We start from the raw sequence: 27,156 nt of genomic DNA, 5'->3' as shown, positions 1-27,156 counted from the left end.
AGAGAAAAAGGAAAAAATAAAAAAGGATTGATCAGAAACCCAGTTTCTTGGTTTGTTCTTTTCAGTGAGAAAAAAGGGTTGCAGGGGTACTCAGGATTCACCAGCTTCGTCATAACATCAGTTGTTTTCATGATTATCATTAACGAAAGATTACAAATGATTAATAGTTCTGAAAATCAAAACTGTTAGAGGTTACTTAGCTGTGCAGATGGATATCAGTTAGGTGCAGAATGCAAGAGAAGGAGAAAAGGTGATCAAGCACAAACAGTGATAATTGGGTATGTATGCCTCTGTAAAAACTGAAACAAAACTGAAATTTGATTAATTTTTCTTTTGAAATATTTAGACAACATAGTGGAAACATCTAAGCTTATTTTAAAATATCAGCACAAACTAATCTTCTGGAAATTCCTATTAAGAACAAATTCTAAAAGTTTTGGTATCTCCTTTGATTAAAAAATGTCAGCAATTACAGTTCATGATCATTGAAATCATGAGCCCATTTTTTGTGGTCTTTAAGGTCTGCATAGAAGTTACACAAGGAATAAAACCTGCAGCAAATTATTTCATCAGTGTTAATACTTGAAGTAAAACTGATTTAGTTCCTGTGTTTTTGCAGCTCTGAGACTGTCATGAGAACTGTCTCTTTACCACACCTTTTCTTTTAAAACAAAATGTCAGAGGGAAAAATAGAACAAAAGATGTCTTTCTATAACATGCAGCTAACTCCCTGGTACTTCGGTACGTTGTTTCAGAACGCATGCACATTATTAAATATCACTACCTGCTCTAGCTATATTTTCAGGAGCTTCAGTGATCAGACATCACCACCACCCCCATCCCACCCATTTTCTTTTTTTCTTTCCTTTTTCATTTTTTTTTTTTTTTTTAGATGTTCTCACTCCTCCAATGCTGGTGGTAGAAAAACAGTTCAAAGGATTTTGACAGCATGCACCATCTCCCTCTGCAGCCTTCTTGGAGCCATTTCTTTTGATTTGAGCAACAACTTGGAAATATGGAAAGACACAGGAAAGGCCATTCAGGAACTTGCCTCCTGTGAAAACCTTTGGGCTGTTCGCCTCATCTCTCTCCTGCAGGAAGAAAGGCACAGTTGGCTGGTCCCAGCAGCTAAGAGGAACACCCCATTTCGTGCTGATCAGCTACTGGAGAATTTAAACTCCCTCTGTAAGGCAAGCGAAGCAGAACTGTACTGTGAGAATTGTCAATGCAGGAAGGAGAAAATCTCCATCTGTAGGTTTTACATCACTGACATGAGACAAAAAATCAATAGCACAGGTGATACTGAAGCTACCCAGGTGCTATCCAGAGTGATCTCTGAACTGCTGGAGCTTTTTAGTAGTCCCCATGAAAACCTCAAAGCTATGAGATACAATCCTGACTGGGCAGACATAGTAGCTTTTAAACTCATCCTTCTAATAAGAGAAGCCCTGCTTAAAGCTCACTTAATGCCAGTATCTACAGGTTTTCAAACCACATTGCATCAACTTTCCACCGTTCTGAACTATGCTATCTTCTCATCAGAGAACGTACATAAGTGCTGGATGGATAACGTCAATCTCTCATTTCATTTCACTCACTACGAAGGGATCTCTTTTTCCATCCCATTCCTGAGCTCAGATGAATTTGTCTCCACTGAAGCCTTGTTAAATGGACTTCGTTATGTGCAGAGCTGCCTGCTGCAGAAGGGACAGGAAAAGCTTGTCAAGAAATCTAAAGAAATCCTGTTCACAATTAGCCTTAAGATCAGTCTGCTAGTGATAGCCTGCCTCGTTTACCCCATAATCCTTATATCCTTCAAGCAAATGATGGAATGGATACACAATTATGCCAGGAACCTCAAGGAAAAGACACAGGACTTGAAACGGGAGAGGCAGCTAGCTGAGGACCTCTTGCACCAGATGTTGCCAAAATCTGTGGCCAAGCAGTTAAGGAAAAGGCAAAAAGTTGAGGCAGAAAACTATGATCAGGTAAATCCAGAGTCTGTACGTTAGCAAATGGAAAGGATGCAATTGCCTAGGGTAGAAAAATATTGTTAAAAAGAGCACTCACCTTGCCTCCATTTTGAGGAACCTGCTTTTGCACCTAGAGTTGAATGTGAATGTAAATCCTAATATTCACTACAGGGTTTTGAAAGAGCTGTGCAATGTGCCATAAAGTACCTAGCTACTTAGGCTGATGGGGCAGGAAGAAGAGCTGAAACTTCCACAAGTATAGCTTTCGATGTCAAAGGCCTATACTTGTAAGCTGTCTCACCTGGGTTTAAGAGACTACTCATGAGAGCCAGCCAGAATCATGAGACCACGTGTACACAGCATGCCATGCCTGTGGTCACTAATGCTCAACATAGCCCTCAGCCAAAATCCTGATGCTACAATAATTGCAATTCTCTTCACTCTTTTCCACCTGGACACACTGCTACTTTCAGCTCTGAAATACAACAATAACTGTTTACATTTAATTTGTAGGTGTCGTTACCAAAACAGTGACATGCAGTTGCACAGTTAATTATAATTCACAATAGTTATGACATTGAAAGTAGCTAAGCCAATGCAGGGAGTGAAATGGTTGCTTTTCTAAATTAATTGGTATTACCAATGTCAAATAAAAGAACAATTTTAGTTTAAACACTGACACAGTTCAGGCAGCACAAAGAAGAAACACTTAATTTTTTGCCAGCTATTGCACATTTCCCTTCCTCAATTCAATTATGGTTTCTGTTGTACTTTGTTTTATAATTTGATTTTAAAAAAATAATAAGTTTCTCTGTAAATTATTTGATCATAACAAAGATGAACATCATTTGAAGAGAAACAAAATCCAGTTAATATTTCCTGATTCAAAAAGAAATCAGGTAGCAATTGAGTTTTAATTTCTTGGTCTGTTCAGATACCCAGTCTTGATCAGCACAGTTCAAATTGCTTTAAAAGAAAAATCAGGCTCTACTTCCATATGAAGCCTGTTTTTGACCTGCTTACAAGCTGCAAAGCATTTGACTTTCAGTCTCCCATCTCATGCAAGGTATTCAAAGAAGTGCAGATGATAAACTTAGGAAATAAACATATTTTATCCAGCAATGTAATAGAAAAAATTCAGAGCCAGAGCTTGCTAATTTACGTTTGTATCTATTCAGTTTTGCAAAATTGGTTCTATATGCAGCCTGTGCTTTAGGCTCTTCTGCTCAGAATTTCACAAATCCCCATACTCATCAGAGACTCTGTCTCTACTGCCTGGAGATGTTAACTTCACGCCTTCCTTTTCCCTGTGACAGGTGACTATTTTTTTCAGACATTGTGGGGTTCACAAGCATTGCTGCCTCCTGCACCCCGTTGCAAGTTGTTGAGATGCTCAACAATCTCTACATCTGCTTTGACAGCAGGATTGAGTCTTACGATGTTTACAAGGTGAGTACAAACTTGCAGGCAAGGAATCTAGAACTAGCTGAAATCCTACTTACTGCGTTCCCTGGTGAATGTTAAATACAGCTGGCCAGAAGCCATGAAATCCAAGATCCCCCATTACCCAGGGCCTACATCACAGCTTAGCAAGGGGTGGACAGCTGAGATGCGTTTTATTCTGATTTCATTTTGAAAGAAAAGCTTAGTGCCTGCCACTCGGTGACAGGTGTCCCTTTCCTGCAGGTGGAAACCATTGGTGATGCCTACATGGTGGTGAGTGGCCTGCCGGAGAGGAATGGCACTAAACACGCTGATGAGATTGCCAAAATGTCTCTGGATCTGGTGACAGCAGTTCGTCAAGTCGTGATCCCTCATATGCCAACTGGCAGGCTGCAGCTGCGGGCTGGGATACACAGGTATGTGAGCTGAGATAGAGGCTTGAAAGAGAACAGGATGGTGCCTAATTGCGTGAGAAGAACACTTCTACATTTCTGTACTAGCCACTGACACCCTACAGGACCCCAAGATGAGTATTTCTCCAGGTTCCAGCAGTAACAGTTGGGCAAAATGATTTTTGCTTGCATCAGCGTGGAAAGGGCTGTGACACAGTTCAGTATCTGCAAAGCACGCCTTCCCCTGACATCAACACCAATTATCTACAGCTAATCAAATGATTCCTTCTCTCCTTTAGTAAATACTGTGCAGCTGTGTGCTAGATGCAGTGAGTGTTCCCAATTCCTGTTGCTCTTTGAGGATCCAGAATTTGTCTAGCAAAGGTGTCTACATTCGGCATCTCCCTGCACTTCTTCCACTTGTTTCTTATTAGGTTCTCTATGCCTTGTGTTTTCTCAGGACCCTGTGTAGCTGGAGTTGTGGGGTACAAAATGCCTCGCTATTGCCTGTTTGGGGACACAGTAAACACAGCCTCCCGCATGGAGTCCACCAGCTTGCGTAAGTGAGTTGGGCACACTCACACGTTCCTCGTGTGCCAGCCAGGCTCCCAGCTGTACTCTATGCCTCTTAGGCACTGCAGTGAAAGGAAACCCCCTGACATCCCCTCACGCTGGGCATGGCCAAGTGTGAAATAAGGTTCATACAGGAGGAGAGCATTCTCTGGGGAATATGCCAGGCTAGAGAACTAATTCCCACAGATCTAAAGAAGCATATGCGTGACCTGTAGCTGCTACTATCCCTGTGCATATACTAATCAAACAAGCAAGAGAAACTCTTGTGCATTCATGTGGCAAATAAAGTTATATCTCTTTTGCTATTTCTTGGAAGTGATTGGAAATAAGAAAAGAGGGTAAAAAGTGCTGAATAGCACTAGGCAAGCTGCGTTTCATTTTAAGGACTTGAACAACAAAGGCATTAGGTAGAAACACTGTGGCTACGCAGAAGGGGACAGCGTATGTTTTTCTTGGCCCAGCTTTTTGTGCTACCTTTGCTACCAATGCCACATACATGTACTGCGCTGTTGTACAGAGGTACCCCATGCAGCACTGCATAGTCATGTCAGTGGTTCTGTTAACCTAAACTGCTTCTATGGTTTAACCGACATCTGCATGCAGCGTCACGGAGACAAAACAGTCCTCATCCTCCATTTGGGCATCTTCCCCTTCTTTGTACTTCTTCCTTAACCTTATATTTTCCAAAGAGGAAGTAGAAATGCTGGACTGGTAAAGCAGGAGGACCAATGTGCGCTCTCCAGGAACAGGGGAATCACTCCCTTCTAATGCTCTGTTCTGAATCCTAGCACAGAAGATCCACATCAGTTCTGCTACATACAACGCCCTTCTTACAGATGCATATGAAATTGAACTGAGAGGAGAAATTGATGTCAAGGTAACTGCTTTTCTGTAACTTTGCAAAAGTAGAGGAGCTTAATGGGATAGGATGGATTTGGCCATTGCTCTTCTCTGTGTTGCAAGCTGTCTTTTAGCCACGACACCAAGATTCTCTTGCTAGTTCAGTTGGAAATGGCTAAACGTTACTTCTCCTAACCAAAGCAAAAATGTTACTGTGTGCTTTGAAATACAGCTGGTGTGTGTGCCCCTGCACAGAACCACATGAATATGGGTGAAAGCCTTAGGATAAAGTTACAAAGACACAGATGCAAGGCTGATTTTAAACCCTTAGAAATACTGCCAGTGACCAGCAAGGCCTTCTTCTGCACTGGAAGAACTACCAGCACTCAAACTGCATACAAATTACAATTCTTTTCCTAAGCAGCAGCTTCTCATGATAGTGAGAGAGATGCAGTACAATGCAGTACAAATAGGAGTCCCAGGCATAGTGATTCTCTGCTCTGCCTCACATCCCACGAAAATAGCCACTCCCTGCTCTCTCTCCTTATTCTTGTCCCAGGGCAAAGGGAAAATGAAAACCTACTGGCTTCTTGGTAACAAGAACTATAGTGTCCAAAATGACAGCCTGGTGTGTCACTGGAATCCAGCAACTTCCAAGAAAAAGAAGATGGAAAGTAGCCATGGATCTGTCCAACAAGTAAGGAGGTGAACATTGAGCAGGGCGAGCCATTCACTAATGGCTGAGATATGTAGAACTTGCGTCTTTGTCCTGTAAGTAGAGGGATCTGCTGTGTGCAAATACAAGCTCTGATATGTGTTACTCTCTGTTATAGCTTAGTACAGGCACTGTGGAGCAGTACCGACCGACCAGAGCCCTGTAATGTCCTGGGATGAGCAGAACCCTGACAGTCACCCTCAAGGGAGTTCCAGACCAGCCTGGACCCCTGAGAGTGCCACCCATGGCACAAGCTGGAAGCAGAGGAACGGCTTTCACCAAAGCTCTAACCAGAACCTACAGGGGAATCTTGCTTCCTTGAGCTCTCCTGCCTTGGGGAAGGTGGCAAAGGTGCCAGGGTAGAACACAGGGCACAGCTTGGAGACAACGGTTGTAAAGCATTAGGAAAAAAAGAGTTTCTCCAGGCTTTGTAGCTGAGACGTGACAGGGTAAGAAATGACATTTGCTGGGGGACTCAACTGCCCCAGGCAGACAAGTTTTTTTAAATATTATCTTTTGTTCTTAGCTATAATTCACATTTTTAACTAGTCTGTTTACTTGAGAACCTAAGACACCAGTACACCAGTAGAAATATAGCAAGATGTCCCTAAGCAAGAAAAGCCTTCAGAAGTGCAGGAGCAGAAATGGTAGATAAAATATCAGAAAGCAATATGACTCCTTTCATTCCAGTACAGCTACTCTAGATTTGTATTTGTAGGTGACACAGAATCTAACCAAAGTCCAGACATAGTGAGGACACTTCCAGAACCTGAGCCAGCTTATTTCAAAATGGCCTGTACATCTCTCTTGTAAGCTACTGCTTGCAAGGCGTGTGTAACTGTAGGTAGAAGAAGAGGGAGTACTGTGACCCTGATGGAGAAGAGGACAGGTAAATTACTCTTTTTGATCATTGCTTCAGAGAACAAAAGAAGTGAGAACAATATTAAATAACTTCTATTACATCTCTGAGGCATTCTGTCTTTCCAGCTCTTCTTCATTACAGAGGAAGCCAGTCTGGGCATCTCAAGGCTGGTCTGGACATAGCACTCACTGAGCTAATAAGAAAGACTATAATCCCTTATCTAGGTTGATGGCCAGTATGGATACTGAAAGACTTGAATCCTTTCATCTGCTTCCTTTCAGCACTCAGCAAGTAGGATCAAATATGGATAAAACAGGGAACTGGGAACAGAGATAAACGTCAAAGTCAGTGAAGGAAAATGCCTCAGGTGCACATACGCCCTCACAAACAATGAAAGGAACCCCACCAAAAGAGAAGAGGGACAGCTGGGTACCGCAGGGCAGCTCAGAGCCACAGGAGCCCCACACTGGCTCCAATTGTTATGGAAATTCTGGTTCAAGATCAGAGGCAAATTATTTGCATGGAAAATTGAGCTTGTTCTGATCTTCATCTCTTCAGAGGCTTCTGTGTGGATTTTTAATTTAGAAAATAGCAGAAAATGGCCGTGTTCTTGATGATAGACAGCAATTAGTGTTATTAATGAAACATGCTTTGGTTCAACTCTGAACAATCCCTCTCCAGAGGTGAAGTAGGAAGTGATGAGCTACTTTATATGCATATTGTTGATGCTTTGATATGGTGCCTTGGTTTCCAAAGATTTTGGAAGGTTGGCTGGCTTACCTCTGAGGCTGACTTTTGGTAAGATGAAACATTTTCTGGACTGAAAAGCCTGGGTATGAATCAGTGCCGGACCCAGTACTGACCCTTGAGGAACACTCATCACCGATCGCCACCTGGACACTGAGCCATTGACTGCAACTCTGAGTGTCACCATCCAGCCAATTCCTTCCCCACCGAGTGGTCCATCTGTCAAATCCATGTCTCTCCAACTTAGAGGCGAGGATATAAGAGGGGACAGTGTCAAATCCCTTGCACAAGTCCAGGTAAATTACATCAGTTGCTCTTCTCCTATGCAGCAATTCTGTAACCCCATCGTAGAAGGCCACCAGATTTGTATGGCACGATCTGCCCTTAGTGAAGTCATGTTGGCTGTCACCAATCACCTCCTTATTTTCCATGGGCCTTAGCATAGTTTCCAGGAGGATCTGCTACATCATCTTGCCAGGCACAGAGGTGAGGCTGACTGGCCTGTAGTTCCCTTTGTCTTCCTTTTTTCCCTTTTTGAAAATGGGGGTTATGTTTCCCCTCTTCCAGTTAGCCATATGAAGCCAGTTTACCTATAACTTTCCTCCAGTACCACTCAAAGGCTACACCTCATTTTCATAAAGATCAAAGGGATTATTTTAGTCATCCTGCTGAGTTACATGAGATGCAGAGTCTGAATAAGAAGCTGTTATGGTCCTCCTAGCAGATCTAGAAACAAGAATCTCTGCTCCCCCTTCAGCCAGCCTGCTGACATCTGAATTTTCACAACACCAGCAGGGAGAGGCAATAATCAGCGTTTTCCTAGATTGAACGCCAGATGTCATTACAGACCTGCCTGATGTATGCTGCATTCACAGTCCTTAAGGCATCCTTTTGGGGACATTAAGAGGCCAGACTACTCGAGTACCACAAACTTTGTCACAAGGGAAGCTTCTGAAAGCAGTGAAAGGAGAAGAAGGGAATGTCATTGATCTGCCACAGCATTTTCCTCTTGAGATGGAGAAGGTCGGAGAAGCAAGAAGGGCAAAACAGACCTTTAAAGAGAAGCATTAAAAGGGAACATGCACTTGAAACTGGAGAGCAGGTAAAAAGGGAGGCAAATGAATATGATGAGATAGAAAAGAGCATATCCTGGAGTATTTGCTGGCTCCTAGCAAAGCAGCAGGTCCTGACTCCCAAGCCTGCTTTGGTGGTGACTGTTCCCTACTTTTACAACTTCCAGAACAGTGAGGATGGTGTCTATTATGGCCCAGACTCAGAAATGGAAGCAAGAAAAATCAAGGCCGACTTCACTAACAGCTTGTTCGGTGACCTCCAGTAAGTTGCTTAACCTTTGGGCTCTGAACTTCTTTTTGGGGTGTTAAGAAGTTTGCTATTGAAGAAATGTGTCAAAGTGAGAGAGGGGTAGGAAACTGGAAACAAAAATGATTCATGTAAATCAGTTTGACAAAATTCTTGCCAGTGACATTTCAAAAATCCTATATGATACTGCTAGAAAAACAGAGCAAAAGCTATCCCAAGCTGTACAATAGTTGGGGTGATTCAGGTGCATTCACCCAGAATGCAGAAGTCCTGTCCCTCAAGTCCCTTCCATGCTTCCATTAACATGCTGGCATACTCCCACCACCTGGGGGGACACTCAGTAAAGGAACCCTATTGTCACTTTTGTTCTCATCCATTAATGCCCAGCTGCAGCCAGGTGCCAGGGGTTTGGCCTTTAGAGTACTCAATAACTCCAGCCACTTTGCGCTCACCTTATGTGAGACATCAGTATTTTAGGTCTCAGCTGAATGATGGCAAGCTGGGAAGCTTGGCTAGCTAATAGTCTCCCATCCCGTGGAGGCTAAGCCATATACCCAGGGACCCTGGCAAATACCAGGTAACAACCTCCAGGGCTTTTATTCTTTTTGTTTCATGTGCTTGCTTTCAGTACTGCTCAGGAAGAGCCCCACGGGCAAAGCCAGCCCAGGACCCAGTTGGATCTCCAAGGGTCTTTTGCCTTTTTCCTCTTTACCCTCCAGGACATGCTGCATTGGAGGCTGTGGGGAGCCCATTAGCTGATCAACTGACCTGCAGATACAAGGAACTGCTTAATTAGCAGGTCTAAAGGAACATAGGGGATGGGGGGGTCACTCCAAAGAGTGACATAAAAACAACAGCTGCCTGAAAACCTTTTTTCCTTTCCTATCTAGAGGAAGCTATTTAACAACATGGCTTTTTACTCTCCTAATTAGAAACAGCAGCTCAGGCCTGCATTGATCCTTCAACACAAGAGCCTGCAGATTCAAGCTCATGGAAACAGCAAAAGGCAGGAGCATAAAAACCCGGTGATTTTGTGGAGTTTGTGCTCCTTGTCCTCATCTGACAGTGATTTCTAATTCTTCTCTAAGTGTCTTTCATTTGCTGTTCTCAGAGCAGGTCAGTGCTACATACATCAAGTACAGCACAGGCAGGTGTGAACTGACTTCGCTATGGGACCAGAAGCAGGATTATTAACTCCCAGGGCAGTGCTTACGTAGTCAGGCCCCAGAAAGAAAGGATGATGATTAGAGCAATTGTCCAAGGCAGACCACAGAGGACACTAAGTCCATTCACTACACTTGTAAATGTCATATCTGGCTGCAGCTAGTCAAGAAAATTTCTTTGTATTGCAAAGTCCTTGAAATACAGAACAACTCCTTCATATTGGACCAGACCCATATGACTTTGTGATATGCCAGCATCTGAGCTTCTGCCTTGCTGGAACATTCCATACAGCTCAGTATGGGCCTGACACTGACAGCAGTTTCCCCAGTGCACTGCTCAGTAATTCTTACTGCCAAATTTAGGCTGACAGAGGCCTTAGCTGTGGACCCTAAAGACAAGGGATTTTGTTTTTAAACTCTCAGGAACATGCACAAGACAGGAGGAGTCAGACTCTATTTCAGGAAGGTGTTTGTGGCAGTCGGGCTAAAATTAGCCCATCTGTTCCTAAAAAGACCGTGTAGAACGACAAGGATTTGGCAAGAGGCTCTTCAGTGGGGAATGTGACACAGGAAGCGCCTCCATGGCTGTTGGCAGTGATGTCACCTGGCTGCCCGATGGCTCTGGGCTGTGCTGCAACCAGGGGTCTTGGGAAGCTCCAAGAGCGAGCACTGGAACTTGTTCAAGCCACTCTGTATCTGCAGGCGGCTGAGTGCAGAGCAGGGCGCGAGGCAGAGGTGTCGACAGGCCCCGCCGCTTAACGCTCCCAGATAAGGGAATCTGGAACCGTGACAGAGAACTGTTATTCTTGCACTATTCGTGATGGGCCCTTCAACGAATACTGGCCCCTTCTTCCTGTCATGCCCCCCTCCTCTTGCTGCTCTCCAGGAATTCCTGCTTTCTGAGCTTTCTGCCTTCCACACATGCCTCCCAAACACTGTGCTGAGCAGCCTCGAGCTGGCAGGATCATCAGGGAACAAGTCAGTGGGCACTAGGCCTAGAATCTCAGCCTGGAAGGACAGGACATTTTGTGTCTCAATGAAGGTCCTTGCTTTGAAGCTAAGTTAAGGGTACCAAATCAAGCTCTCAGACCTGTACAAGTAGGGATCATGTTTGAGCTTTAAAGTACAGTAGTATAAACGATTAGGGATGTGTAAAAAATAGCTCTGGAAAGCCGTGCGGCATTACAGTTAGGAGATATAGAAGTTTGTAAACACAGCCTCTCTCCTCCAGTAGAAGACTTCTGGTCAGCAGGCAATTACTGAGCATCTGCAAAAGCTCTTATTCTCTCTTGGCTCCATGCTTGCAAAGCTGCAAAGACAACAACCTAGTTTCAAAACACCTGTGTAAGACGGGGAGCATCATACACATCATGGAGGGGGAACACACAGAAAAAACAGTTGCTTAGACCACGGACAAGATCACAGAATAGTGCACATCTCCAATTCACAAAGCAATACTTTAATCACTGGCTAATCCCATGTCCCATAAAATTATAGAATAAAAGACTCAAAAGCAGTGAAGTCTTGGGCAATCAAATCTTCCTCTCAAAACCTGACACTAGGAAACAAGGAGAAAGAACAACACAGAAATGTCTCTAGCAATTGGGAGAAACAGATTATTTACAATACTAGCACCAAGGCAACATAAGAATCTGTCTGTAAGTCAGGTCTGTTGGACTTTAATGAAGTGCCTCCTGTGCTGTGGGCAATATGAGACTGACATGGCCCTGCCTGAAGATTTGTCTTCACTCTGACTTCAGTGTGTAAGCCCCACGGCTGTTGAACCTGGACCAAAACAAGCCCTCAGCTTTGTAACACATGAAGCAAGACCTTAAAGACAGTTTGCCTACTATTTTTTTTAAACTGTCTAATCCTCTTTCTGGTTTACATCAGTTCAAAAATAGTTGAAACTATTTAGTTTATGAAAACCGAAATCATTATGAGGCATTTTTTTTGCAAATACCATTACATTTTCTAGAAAGTGTAGCTCAATTTGTTCCCTTACCCTTGTCCCCTACCTTCTCCCCTCAGCCCCCAAAACAGCCATACCCCTTATTACACATATCTGTCCTCATTGTAGTTTTGTTGCCTGGAGGGAATTACGGTTTTAGCTGTGGAAGACTAGGACCAAGATTTTTTAAGCCTCATAGAGGTAAAGGAAGGTTAGATTTGAAGCAGTTAGGCAGTGACAGGCCCATATCCCCTTTACTCCTTATTGTCATAGGGCAGCTAGGATTTATTAGCATGTCAGCTACTGAATTTGCACCCTAGTTCACCTCTACCTCTCATAAACATCTCTGTGCACAAAATATCAGGTGTTAAAGTGTCAAAGATCTCCTGGTCCCATTACCTTGTCAGGTGCATCTGACCTATCTAAGCTAAAGAATGCTGTTGTGTCATATCCCTTCTCTCCTCCATTCATTCTTCCCAGGGCCAATATTTCAGGCCTTCTTGGTCATTTCCTGATCTGCTCTGGCCTGAGATATGATGTCATCGCTTTACAATGGTCTTCACACTTCAACACTCAGCAGAAAATGGTGCTGTTATCCTCAGGAGGTGACATGGTAAAACAAATCCTCTTGGTCAAACAATGCAGAGGTTATGTGAAGAATTGTCCAGTGGGGAGGGAAGCTAAGAACATTTTCTGCCTCTGGTTTGCTGGATTTGTGGCATCTATCAGCTGTGGCAAGAGAGGAGCTGTACTTATGCTGGTTTTAATTTAACACAGTTAAGGGTTACAGCATAGACAACGTTTCACAAGTTTCCATAACGTGGATGTAATTAAATACAATGAATACAATAAACTGCTATCTCTGTTGTTAGGGATATGACCCCTGTCATTAAGAAGGGCTCTCAGTAGGGCATATTTTTCAAAGGTTTGTTTCAGTGCTCTGCTGAAGACCCTTTGGTGGGTTCTCCTGTGTTTCAGAAAGTACTGAAGCACCCTAACCAGGGTGTTAAAGCTCGGATTTACAGGTGTCATCTAGGGCCCTTTTTTAACAGGACATGGAGACCAAATCACGACAGGACAGTGGGTACAGCATCTTCTGTAGCTTTCTAGCACAATCATTGGTCCTCTCTAGTCCAACAACAGAGCTGTATCATTTATAAGGATAAAGAATTTAGCCCCATCAAGGTGAAAGTCCTTTAAAGTCTGGACTGAAACACCTATATAGAGAGAAAACTGAAGCTGTATCTGTTCAGTTGATCAGCAGGACCAGCGTCATGAAGTCTCAATCTGGTTGACAGTTATACAAGTTTAAGAAGTAACCTTAACTGTCTGATCACTTAGTGAACAGAGGACTTAAGTTCTGCTCAGTTTAGCACAAAATCTCATCCATATAAGCCCCTTGGAAGTGTGATTGTGACACTACTTTTCTTTACAAGAAGGACTCTTTTGTGAGCTGAGCTGACACCACGTACGTAGGAGGAAACCCTTGAACCCCAAATTGTCCTGAATAGAATGATTTTACATATTGGCACAGTTGCAAATGTTTTGAGTTTTCTAATAGCATTCAGCTGCATTACACAAGTGTCATTTGAGCTTGTAAATTAATTACATGAAATCCTCTAATCCCTGAATAACTCTGTCTGATCCATAGCCATTAAACACTAGACTCAAAATAATTTTTTTTAGAGAGAGGGATTATAAGTAACTTAGAGTGAAATCATTACTTTCCTTGGTATCCACAGGCAGACTTAACAGTGGGATTAAAAAAGTTGCTGCCTTCTCCCCATCCTGTCATTTCAGACAGCATGTTTCATGTTTCTATTCACATGAGGAAGCAGTCCTGAGCTAGTCCACACATTTCTCTCTTGTCAAGACAGTAAGGGCTAGATAGTACATCCCAAAGGAGAGCATCTGGGTCCAATGAAGGTTCAAGGAAGAAGAAAGGTGAAGAGGTAACAATCTATTCTAACACACATTATTTCCTCTAGCCACCTCAATGTCACAACAAAGACAAAGGGAGCAATGTAGCCCTGGGGACTCTGCAGACGAAGTCACAGGGCTGATACCCGCCCCCCCCCCCCCCCCCCCCCCCCCCCCCCCCCGTGCTGAGGCTTTGTAGCAACTGACTAGGGAGAAAGGCAGACCATGGGGTGCCTAATGTGACAGGGGAGGCGTGAATGTGGCGCTGACAGTGGAGTTTATCTCAAGCATGAACACAGGCTCCAGCCCTGTAGCCTGAGCACCTTATCACGGCTTTAGAAGTGTTAGTTTTTGAAATGGTGCTCATCCATCTCACTGCGCTGACAAGCAACAGCTAAAATATCCTGCCCCTCTGGCCTGTGGCCACACCATCCTCCACCACATAAGGATGTAGCTATTTCCAGAGGCTTGGCGAACACTGAGTATTTTCTGGGAAAACAAAGAAGGGTTGTCAAATCAAGAACAGTGGGTGATAAGAATCACCATAACTACAGTGAGTTACTAATAAAGAGTAGCTTAGCTAAGAGCTGCATGAAGCTGCATTCCTCTCACTGTTGCTCACCCACTCAAAGCAGCAAGGAGCTCTCCGCGCTCCACTGCAGACCTCCAGGACAGTCTTCCTAGCACAACTAATTGCTGCCACACTGTGACATGAAGCACTTGCTTTCTAATCTTAGTGAGCAAGCACTGGCACATGCACGTATCCAGTTGTGCCTGAACTGTTGAGAAGCATTGGTGAAGAGGACTGTAAATGTAGGCAGAAGGAAGAATAATGCATACACGAGTTCTCTGATAAACAGAAATCTGGACAGTTTCCCTAGTCAGTCCTCCCTTTTCTCAAAGAGCAGGGCCAAACCTATCCAGCTGTCTCCTTTTACCTGTCTCCAGTCAAGGGAAGTCCACAGGTCTGAAGTGCATCAGAACTAATAGGGAACTGGGATCCTGCCCCGGGAATGTAAAATTGATGTTACGCACTGTGCCACTCTCTCACAGGCTGAACAACTTCTACAGACTGTTAGTGGAGGAGTGGCTTTATGGAACAGCAACATTTTTAATTAGTCAAGTTACTCTTGGGTTCATCACCAGTCATTCAGGAAAGGGAGAGGGGAAGTAAACAACCCTGGCAACTTTTAGGACAGGTGCCATTTCATTCCTGTAGCTGCTTAGCCATTTCTAGAAATGGCTTCTCATTCTGCTTGCTCAATAGTGACAATGGCACGCAGCAATAAATAGCACAATGGGATAGTGTGAACTCTTGTCCCTTTATTTGGCTTCTTGGCTAGCAAACCTTCTAAATCAATGGGCACTGTTGACACTGCACAGAGATATTTCAGGATGCACAAGGCTGCAAAGAAAAACCTGGCAAATGTTACCCCAGCCAAAATACTTCAGAAGTGTCCTTCTCAATGCCATCGCTTCTTACAGAAACTTATATTCTGCAAAATCCATGATGAGTCCAGACCAACGCATCTAGTGGTGGATCTAAACTTGGACACCCACCAAAAACACCTGACAGTCTGCTGTCCACACAGACTTTAATACATAATTTATACTCATTCATATATCACACACATACCACGTGCCTTCCCAAGACTGAACCACTCACACATTCTTACATAGTTATTAGAGGCTAAAGCTTGTGATAGAGCCACTCATCCTCTTCTGGTACTGTCTGCAGTTTGTTCATGAATCAGACTGAAGTGGTCATTTTATCCGAACTTCTCACAGTTTCTGATCTGCTGGGGTAGATTTGTTTGCTTGGTAGGTTTGTGTGTTTCGTTAGAGTTTTTTAAACCTTAACTTATTCTAACCGAACTTTGAGGCATTCACCAGAAGAGGTCACCACACACCTCAGTAATGATAGAGACAGCCAACCCAAAGTAAGGAGGTTAGGTGGGATCTCACCAGACTGGTCTTCCAGTTTTGCTGGGGAAATCTCCCTCTCAGCTCAAAATAACTGGGGATATGTAATGCTCATGCTGTCCAGGAATGGTTCTCTCTCTTTCTCCTGCCAGAGCTCATGAACTGGGGATTAATGTAGTAGCCTTTCTTCTTCCAGCTGCTGTTTAGCCGTAAGCTTTGCTACACAAAGAATTTTACCAACAGAGATCTCATGTAGCTCCCACTCAAAGTGCAATTTTTCCACAGTAAGGAATAATATGTATACCAATTAGATCTCAGTTTAAATACCAGAGGTATGTAACATAAAGAGGAGGAAAGATTCTGGCCAGATTAGCACAAGATCATCCTCAGAATTTCTGAGCAATGATTTAAAGGTCGGGGGGGGAGCAAGACTGGCTACTACAGGGCTAGAAAGAGTGGTTTAAAACACATACATGCACAGCTAAACCATGCTTTCAGTTGCAGTGTGAACACTTACAACTTGCCTGTGTAGACATCCCCACCTTTCCAAAACAACTGTGCAGTAAGATTCTGTTCATCTCACTGGAGATGAAGCTTAGCCTAAAATAACAGTTTGGGGTGAGGACTTATGGAACATGAATACTTCTCTAAGTCTCTACCTCTCACCACATACCAACCTTGTGCCATTGCTCCAAAAACCTCAGCTTGTTTCCAAATTGTTTTTGATTTTACCAGTGTCTCCAAAACCTGGAAGGTTTGTTTCAGCTGTTCCTACAACGTTTGCCTAACCTTCACCCCCCTTTCTAACTTTTCACATTGGTCTAATACAAAACCGCTCCCTTCTTCCTGTCATCCTGACACGATTAATCTGAGAAACTTCTCCAGTATTACAGCCTATAACATACTTCTGGGTTTTTCATAATTGGTCTCCAGCTGTTTTCACACTTCACCCACTTAACACTACAACTGTTATTTACATCTATAACTGAATCCATTCCTTCTCCACTTTTTCCTTTGAGAACTGAGGATTCCATCTGCTGAATAGTGCTGCACCAATGGGGGGGACTCTGTGTTTAAAGTACATTGGAAAAAGCAGCTGGCTTCTAGATGTCAAAGAATTTACAGAGAAATTGTTATAACCATCAGCAACACTAGCACAGAGCAGAATCGTGAATCTTTAGCACCATGCCACACAGCATGACCACTGAATCTAAGAATGCCCTTATGCATGAAGAAAAGGCTCCTTCGAGAGATGAATCATTGAAAGGGGGCCAGGAACACCCAGCAATGAATCACTGGATGTTGCACTTCTCTCTAACGTCATCCAAGCACCAACACTGGCAGATAATGAGAGAAGTCAGAATTGGATCTTGGCAGCAACAGGCCAGATACAGAAGTCCCATGTGGCTGCTTTGTTTCCACTCCTGCTGTGGCAGAGATCAGAATTGGGCCCACCTCCTCTCCCAGCAAGCAGCAGTGAGCCACAGAGCACACAGCCATTTGACTAACACTGAGTACAGTCTCCAGCTATATCATCCCCTCCCTCGCTGCTCTTTCCCTGCTAGGCTTCATTAGCATCAGCTGAATGTGATAAATCCGCCTGACAAAGCTAATATTAAAATTTTGCCATCAAAACCCAACGCTGCAGAACCACCTATGACCTGCTGCGAAATGCCAGGCTGCTGCCTTCCTTATCCTCAAGTGGCCCAGGCCCCTTCTCATCCCAAAGGGTTACAGAGGAAAATATCCCTGCCTCACCTCGTCAAAGAGATCAGCGAGCATTAATGAGAGCATGTCAGATCAGGCAAAGGCAAAATGCATTCCTGGGACCCCAGAGAAGAGCTGTGATAGCACTGAATCCCTCCTACTGGCCTTTTCAGTCCCTCAGAAAGTGCTGTTGGACAGAAAGGTAGTATGTTAACGCAGAGTGTTCTTCACATCAATATTTGTATACTGTCATTTTATTCCCTATGATGAATTAATATTCTCCCCCTTCTTACTCTTCTATGGTGAAGCAACAGGTAGTCACTTTAGAGAAAAGTTGCCCTACCTGAGTGAAACCGGAGGCAGCACCGCCCAGCTTTCTGTCCAGGTGTCCTCTCGGACAGATGCAGAGGCAGAAACTTAATTCCCTCTCTATTTTCCAGCCTCGTCATGCACAACTCTGCTCTGCCTATTTGCTAACATAACGCTCTTGCTGTAGCATTGGTGAGCTCAGGACCTGCGACAACTTGCAGAGTAGGCTGAGGAGTTCTGTCTGCCTGACGCCCCTGTGCTGACATCCCTCACGTGAGGGTTCCTGAGGAGAGCCATCACAGCTGCGACAGCAGCATTTGTTGGATCAGCAACGGAACAGGGCAAACTGAGGTAAAAGGATGGATTGAAGCCAGAGTCCAACTAGTCCAGGCTTTAACTCAGCCGAGATGCCCCACCAGGCCTTTAGTGGGGAGAGGGAAAGCATGCAGTAGGCTGCTGTGGGATGACCTGCCCACCAGGGAAGTTCAGGTTTGGTTTATTCCCCACAGACAGGCTATCACAGATGTTGGGAGATCAGAGTTCTTTCTACTACACAGTCCTAGCCATCCTTGAGATAAGGGACCGAATTCTGCTCTGGATTATGCTGATACAGATCCAGGGGACATGTTCAGCTTTGCACTAGGTAAGTGAGCTCAGTAGTTTCTGTGCCCGCTGTCTTTTCTGTGGGGAGAGCTACTGCTGCGGATCCCCCCGCACCCCCTCCTGCAGCAGGGCCTTGCTGTCAACACAAAATCTAAGCTGAAGGCAATAAAGTGCCAGAAGAGCAAGCAGAGCACCTGCGGCTGGGTAATTACCACCCAAGCTCAGCCACTAAAAGACTCAGGACAGGGCAAGGGAGGGGAATGACCAGGGAAATGCTTGGATACCACAGCTAAATGTTAATGTTTTATAATGAGGGGCCCCTGGTGCCAGTTTCCATGAAGAATTTGGCGATCCCCTTTTGACGAAAGTACTACAAACACGTCACTGCCCTTTCAGCCAGCTGCAGCAAGCCAGGAATGTTGGCCTGAGCAATTGGGAAGGATGGGGAGACTGAAAGGAGTCACTGATCTAGGAAAAAGGATAATGAGTTATGTGGCAGTGCTCTAATGACAATATCTAAGCATGCCACATGCTATCAACTTTAGAGCCTGGCTTTCTCACAGCAGCCTGCAGAGATGGGGCAGAAACATCCCCAATAGGAACAGTGTGCCCTAACCCTGTTCTTTTTAATAAGATCTCTGCTGGTGCAGCAGAAGCATCTCAGTAAACTAGGAAAAAAAAACCCTGTTGGAGATGAGTAACACACGCCAACCTGCCTTCTTCATACCCCCTTCTATCCTATATGGAGGACTTCTCAAACAAATGAACACTCAATTACTTCAGAAATGGCCACAAAGCTATTATTTCCTTCCCCCCCTAAATATTTTCTGCTGCTCTCAGGAGTTTCTCCTTTCTCACAGAATGAAGTTTATTTTTGAAGGCTCTTTTAATTCCACCATCCCAAACGGTAATTATTGAAATTGTTGCTAACATTCAGACACTGACTTCTGATGCTAATCAGAATCCTGAAGAGATCCAGACAGTAAAGCAGAGATTTTTGCTGAATGGCTTTCTATTTCTAACTGCTTCTGCCCACTGCAATAAGTCTGATTTGAAGGCAGCTGCAGACGAGATGGAGTGAAGCTATCCTCCTTCTCTAGGTAATGCAGCACTGTGAAATGCAGTCACACTGAGTAGCATTGATTTGAGAGATGGAACATCCTTTTGTTCTGTTTATGGACCAGCATCAGGATGAGAGGCAATGACAAGTTGCACAAGGAAAATTCCAACTAGATATTGGGAAACAATTTTTTTCACAAGGCCAGACAAATGCTGAAACAGGGCCCAAAGAGGTTATAGAATCTCTTTTCTTGAAGGTTTTCAAAACTCATCTTGACAAGGCACTGAGCAATTTGATCCAAGTTGGCTCTGCTTTTAGCACAGGGTTGAAGCAACAACCTCCAGAAATCCTTTCCAACCTTAATTATTCTATTATTTTTACCATCACGGTCATGGATAAGGACAGCACTGTGCTAGTGGACCTAGCAAGTGCTAGCTTCCAACAGTTACCAGAGAGACCATTCAGAAGCCTCATAAAACAGTTACAAGTCCTGAGCTCAAACAGGAAAAAAAGTTCGAAGAAGTTGACCAAGGAGATTAATTATCCACATATATGGAGATTTGTAACAAGCCATCAAATGAACAAAACAACCCTATGATTTCTCAGAGAAGAGATGAGCCTGAAACTGCTCTGACCTTCTCCTAATATCCTGTTACACTGCAAAGTACATACCTCAGTCCTGTGAAATGAGAAGTTACTTTCTCCAGGAGGAATGCTCATGTGCCACTGATGAAGTTGTGCTATGATTTCATTTTCTAATAAGATTCAGATCAAATGTGGTTTTAATCAACATCAACAACAAAAAAAATCCCAACAGCGTAATAATATCAGGCCTCCTTTTCTGTGATAGGGGAACGTTTATAAGCTGTCTCCTTAGAATACCCACTTCTAGCGACATGTAACTATTACGTCTTAAAGTAATCTGCAGATGAAGAGAGGCTGAAAATGTTAAACCTGCTGGCACATCACAGAATTATTTTTCCAAGCTTTCAGTACCAACAAGAATCTTAATCTCAAAGTTAACCTCAAAGATATGATGAACAGTGCCAGATGGTCCTTCATTTCCATTTCCTCCATACAGATCCAGACTAATGGCCTTTAACTTTCTGCACCACATGTGTGGAAAAATGCAGTAAAAGATCAAGATGTATTGCTGTGTACTCATGAACATTCTCATTTTTCTGTGGGGGCCAAATTTCTAGCACCCAGAAAACACACAAAAAATGTCATTGCTGCCCTTCCCCATTGCCCAAGGAGTAGTCATTTCTTGATTTGGAACCTAGTAAAAAGCTCATCAGAAGAGATGAGGGGTTTGGAGGATCAATTATCTACATATATCTTCATCAGGGCACCCACACATCTATTAGGTCCGTTTACACTAGCAAGAGGTCTGGCCAACAGCAATGATTTAAATACCCTTGAGGCCCTGGCTAAGAACTGATTCAGTTTCTTCTGCTCCCCCTAACACTTCACAAAATCCATTTACTTGAAGCTGGTGCATCAATTCACTTCACACACACACAAAGTAAAACAAGAATAAAAATGAGAGAATACACTAAACACAGCTTTTTAATGTAACTGTACACGTGTAAGAAAGATGTTCGGGCTGTGCTTCCTGTCAGACTAATTTCAGATTTATTATGAATTGCCAAAGATAAAGAAAACACATAGAGGAAATATTGTAAGCTGTATCCAGGGGAGAAGACTGCTTTCTACCTCACCTTAAACCATGGAGGATCTTTCTATGCATGTCAGCCTGGTTTCAGCCATGCTCCCTGTCACTCAGGCCAGTAAGATTTTACACTGTAACACCACTTGTCATATTTTTAGGACTTGGATTTCCCTTCTCGAAATTACACTCTTTTGTCTCATAAGCTACCAATGCCATATTATCATATTAGGTAATAATACTTAGTTCTTAAATAGCATATGTTGAGACCCCGTCCCTCTGATTTCATACTTCACAGTGACAAAGGAATCTGGTGAATAAGTAGCAAACAATTCCTTTCTGAGTCAGTACTTCTCTTACAATTATATTTTTTTCTGGAGACAAAGGAAAGGTTTAGCGATCAACACAAGGAACACTGAGCTAAGCAAACTGACATACATAAGTGGCATGAAGATCATAGGCTGCAGAGAACTTCAGCTTCACAGCAAGAGAATGATGCTGCATTGCCTAAGTGTAAAATGCTCCTTTCATTCCCTGCCAGAAAAAAAAGAACTATTACCTCCCTCCTCCTCCTCTTGGGAGGATGAAAACAGATCAGAACCTCAAACCAATCCTTGCACTGGCTGGAACTCAAAAGGTAGACTTGGGAGGGGTTGGAGGAAGATATAAAGGCTGGTAGCTGGAGAGACAGAGCAGCACTGAAGTGGAGTGACTCAAGGGAGGAGGAAACAGACAGCAAAACACAAAGATGAACTTGAAACTTCTTTTTTGCCCTGGATTCCTCCTGCTGCTTATTGTCAGTCAGAACCACGCAATGGCCAAGACTATTTCCAGCTTACAGGTAAGTGACTGGCTGCTCAATGGAACTGAAAGAAATTGATGTTCTTAGCACTTAGACACTTCAGATTAGCTGTTTTTCTTCCAACCCCAGCTAAAACAGTAGGAGACATTCATGACAGCAGGAATCCTGACGTTGGGCAAACAGAGTTATTAAATGGAGGGAAACTGAAGTAATCAATTATTGGATTTAAATTTCTGACCAATTAATGAAATTGAAATTAAATTTATTTTATTTTTTTTCTGTGGGGTCAGTTTGGGGATTGCAAATTTAGGGTCATTCTGTGACTGAGTGAAGTAAACTTCTCAAGCGAAAGAAATTTGCCTTGAAGGACTCCTAACTATAGCTCTAGAGCAGTCAACTGCACAGTTTTCTCTCAAAGCCCTAGTTAAAGCTGAAAATGGAATTGATGGATTGGGCCTGTGTGACTAAGAGGAGGACTGCCTCCTTGGTTCTGCAGTGCAGCAATGCAGTCCAGAGGAAGAGCATGAGGAAGAAAGTGTGTGTGCGTGCCCAGGGGTGTATTTGTGTGTGTAGGAATTCCAAGTCATTAAAAAAAAACATTTCAGCTACCTGACCAGTGATCTGGTGTTCCCAAATATGAAGTAACCTCCCAGCCTGTAACAAAACACAGTATCCTTCTAGCACCAGTTTCAGCATGTCTTCTGTCTACTCATATCATTCCAAGGTATCCAAACCATTTTTTCTTGTTATATATTCACTCTTGATCAAGCCTCTTTCATTGTCTTTCACAATTTATCCCACATCCCAGACTCCCAGCTCCAGGAAAGACTTAACCAGCAGTTTGACAGCTTAGAACTAATAGAGTACAGTAACAGTGTATAGAGAGCCTTACAGCATTTTGTGAGAGTATAGTGTTAGCTCAGAGAAGCTTAGTGGGTCAGAAGCAGCTAAAGATGACCAGCCCTGGCTTCAGAAATCACTTCAGTACTTTCATCTTTTGATACAAGACCAAAAAAAGTTTCTCCAAACTTATCACCAAGTATGGCCTACACAAAAATAATGAGAAAGATCCCAAAACCCCTCTATTTTCATCTCTCATCCCTATACCTTTCTTTTTTTTTTTTCCCCCCTCTCAGAGTCTGTCCAAATTGATAGATGAGGAGTTGGAGCATCCACTGCTTTCACAAGAGAGGGACCATGAGCAAGATGACAGGATCCCAACAGATGCCTTTGATCAGCAAGATGCAGAGTTCCAGTGGACCCGAAACACCAGGGACCAGCCTGGGGGCACGTCCATTGGGGACAGTGCTGTCCAGAGGTTCCTTGGTGAGCTCCTAGGTTTACCCCAGCCATACCAAGACAGAAGCAAAAAGGGCCTATCCAGGAGCTGTTTTGGTGTCAAGCTGGACAGAATTGGGTCACTGAGTGGACTGGGATGCTAACTGCTTACTATGGTAAGAGAAAGCCAGAGGCTGATGGCTTGCATATTTGATTATAGCTTGTATAAATATGTAGAAGACCTGATTTAATTCAGGAAAGGGTGCCTTAGAGTAACTTTTGCCCTCCTACTGCAAACACAGTTTACCAGTTTCACCCTCTTCAGAATTCATTATCATCAGATGCACACTTAGAACCTGTGAAAGCCATTTCTCTGCTTTACCTGCTTTTCACTCCTTTCTCCAAGTCAGATGTATACATTTCATCTTGCCACAGAAACCAGATCAGAGAGGTTTTCACCAGCTCCTTAGGGATTTTTGTGTCAATCCAAGGAAACTCCTCTGAACAGAACATTGGAGATGAACCTGTCCCTAGAACAGTAAGAAATCAGTTAATTTCCACGTGTGAAATCCCATTCACTTCCCTTTCTTTTACTTATTCCTCTTTCTTGACAGGACTGTCTCTGAAGGTTCAAAGGACGTGTTGGCACTGAGTGATATATTCAGCCCTTATTCACACTGGCTCCACCAATCCATCTACAGATGATATACTGAACAAGTTGCACCCCACCTCTCCCTTGAGTTTCTTAGGGGAGAGAGAATAGAATACCCCATTGCTGTATCACTTATTTGTACCAAAGTAATGATTTGTGAACATCTATCTGAAATTTAAGTACCAAAACATTTGTTTTGCTTATGTACTAAATGTATAAATGAACAAATTCCATTATGTCATGGATAATAAACTCTTTCCCATAACTGGGTGGATTTGCTTCAGTTTTTTGCTGTGATTCCCTTTCACATATCGTTTTTGAAAGTGAAGCAGTGTTGCTGCTTGCAATTAAACACAACACACTAGAAGTCAGAAACATTTTGAAAGCTGCTTTCTGGTAAAAATGTATTTTTAACAGCTCTTAAAACAAAAAGCAAAGAAACAACAACAACAAAACACAACCAAACAAGCCCTTTATACTCAGGTTAAGATACAATTATCTAAACATATGTATAACATTCTTCACAAGAGAATAATCAGAATCCAGGACACAAAGCACTAAGTCTTTGACCAAGTGAACTAAATTTGAACTAAAAGGGTAGCTTTTACAGACGTCATTATAAAGATGTTACTCTGCATTTGGATCTGTGATTGACAGAGGAATGAGACATTTTTATGAAAACAAATGTGTTTCTTACTAGTATATCTCATCTTGTCCCTTAAAAATGCTAACCTTCTTAGACGAAAGTTCAAGGGTACCCTACTCTTCCATAGGCAAATCCAGATATTACTTTCCTGTTAGAAAAATGATTTGCAAAGTCAAGATTATATAAAAAACACATCTGATCTGCTCTTTTTTTTTAAGCAAGCCAAGTATTCACTGAATCAAACTATGAACAAACTGGAGAACAGATACATGGCAAACATCCTGAGCAAAAGGAATTCTGTATGAAAGCTGGTTTGCCAAGATCATGACTGTGCTATCCTGATGTTGATGAGAGCTTGAACCCTGCAAGCAGCTCCATGGAAATCTGTAAGGCTGCTCACATGAACGTCTACACCAACAATCACAAATGAAGGCACAGCTGTATACTTCCAGACAGATGGGCTACACAGTTGTACTCCTCCCATTTTCTTGTCCACAAGACAGATGCTCCTGGAAGAAAATATTGTGGTAGTAAGCCTAGTCCTAAAAGGACCCCTGGATAAAAACACAGAGCACAAGCATATACATAAAGCAAGCATATCAACAATCCCCTAGCTGTATGTGTTATGATTTTTTGGCAGTTCAGCTCTCTTTAAGAAAACCTGCTTGCACAGAACATCCAGAACTCTACTTTCTGGGCCTGTCTCAATCATTCAGACTCTATGCTTTGGTTCTGCTCCTTCCAACTGCAATTCCCATGGAATGAAGGCAATCCAGGACCTGCTGGAGTACTAGTCAGAGCCAAACTAGGAAAGTTTGGTTCTTTGCTCGTGTTTCAATATACAGCTTTCACTTCTAGCCACAGACTTGCTCTATTAAGCACATCAATAGTACAAGCCCATAAGTATATTCCAACACTTAAGAGCTGACTACCAGAGACAAGAAAGCACAGAATCATTTGTTAATAGAGGGTCTCCCCTTGCCCAAGCTACCAACAGCTCTTTATATTTTCTTCCAATCTTTTCTCCTTTCAATCTCTTGCATATATAGAAATTAGCATTAATTCTACCTGTCTATGGCTATTTCAGCCTTCAGAATCTTTATCTCCTCAGACCAGTAGTAACAAGGCTATCAACAACACGACAGAGCCACAAGTCCTAAGCAGAAAATCCAACAACATATCCTGAAGCCTCTCTAGTTTTCAGTCTTTGCGAGGTCTTCTGCTGTTTGCTACTTACTGTGTTTAAGCTAAGTTTGATAACAAATCAGCAACAACAGTGAAAACACCCTAAACAGTCCCTTGCAGGTAAGGAATAGCCTCATCACTTACACAGGCACCTCTGAGCACAAGCTCTCAAACGGCGGAATAGGCCGTGTAATTCACTTGTTGTACTCTGTGCTGCCTTTCTTAAGCAAAAGAAGAAGAACATGAAGCACTTTATTAATCAGATGAAGAATTAAAGTGGGGGAATGGAAGATAAAACAATGACTCAATTTATCAGCATAATTCACATTTCAATAGACAGGCTACACGTACCTTGATGCTAATGATGCAGCATGATCAACGTGAACAGCTTTTCTCAATAGAAGCCCCATAGACTGCACAGCAACTCATGGGCAAATCCTCCTGGAGACCTAGAGCCTTGTTGGACCATAGAGATAAAACTCCCCCTTTCTGTAGCTTCCATCATACAAAAACCTCTGTTCCTCACAAATACGAGCAGAGAAATTTGATTTAACAGACCTTCACACAGTCAGAAAAAGAATTTCACTTATTTTCCCCTAATACACAGAAATTTACAATAAGAAGAAATAGATGCTGACTTGCAGAAAACCTGGCAGGAAGCATCCAGATTTCTTAAATAGATTCCCTCTTTGGGTGTGCTAGCCCTAAGGCTGGCCCAGGTGCAACCTATATGGTAGAAAGGTCAATCCACACAGCCCACTGACATTAGAGCATCAAACAATGAAGAGCTAGTATGTTGTGACAGCTGGTGACAACGGGAAGGTTACTGCCTTCTTCCTAATGATGCTGGGTCTGAGATCTCCCCCTCAGTAACCCTAGGAGCAGGTGTATTCTCATAAGCATGAAAGCTTCTTGATGTTGGAATTTCAACACTGAATACACTAAAAACCTAATAAAGGGTGAGTGCTGCTGGGTCTGTTTCCTGAACATCCTCATCCTGTTTCTAAACTCAGCTATGCTGCACTGCAAATATTTGCAAATAAAATAACAGAGATCAGAAGATGTTGAAGACTGAGCTGCCCACTTGTGAACAGAGTCCTACAGAAGATGAGACTGATAAGAGCTCCAATCCCACAGAGGCTGAACTTGTAATGTGCCATTCACCTGGCATTTTCTGTGAATATTTAAAAAAGCCACTTTTCAGAAACTAAGAACAATTTATTTCACATAAAAGGCTCCGTAATTAGATCCCTAGGACCAAAGCCAGGTGTGTTCGTACTTTAGGTAATTTGCTGAGTTCTATTAGCATTTAAATAATCAAGGCTAAGCTTTGAAGTTAGCGTGCCAGTCAGACAGGGGAAGCTCACCTCTAGCTGTATGATTTCCATCTCTGCTAAGCAGGAATTTACCAGCTGGGGTTACA

General features: G+C 43.1%; 1 long non-coding RNA gene across 3 annotated transcripts; it reads right to left on the bottom strand.

The window, feature by feature from the left end:
* Window positions 1-907: 907 nt before the first annotated feature.
* LOC121058397 lies at window positions 908-26,359 on the bottom strand. 3 transcript variants are annotated; one of them, XR_005814185.1, is made up of 4 exons: window positions 26,085-26,359; window positions 23,633-23,780; window positions 22,582-22,626; window positions 21,107-22,036 (listed from the first exon to the last, which is right to left on the bottom strand). It is a non-coding gene; the product is annotated as an uncharacterized LOC121058397 (long non-coding RNA). The 3 variants fall into 3 exon arrangements; XR_005814187.1 differs by lacking the exons at window positions 21,107-22,036; window positions 22,582-22,626 and adding an exon at window positions 908-1,183; XR_005814186.1 differs by lacking the exons at window positions 21,107-22,036; window positions 22,582-22,626 and adding an exon at window positions 9,621-11,036.
* Window positions 26,360-27,156: the final 797 nt, after the last annotated feature.

The sequence above is a fragment of the Cygnus olor genome, chromosome 21 (genome assembly GCF_009769625.2).
Source record: "Cygnus olor isolate bCygOlo1 chromosome 21, bCygOlo1.pri.v2, whole genome shotgun sequence".
Taxonomy (NCBI): domain Eukaryota; kingdom Metazoa; phylum Chordata; class Aves; order Anseriformes; family Anatidae; genus Cygnus; species Cygnus olor.
The sequence above is the reverse complement of the archived record's forward strand: the minus strand, read 5'-3'. Positions and strand labels throughout refer to the sequence as shown.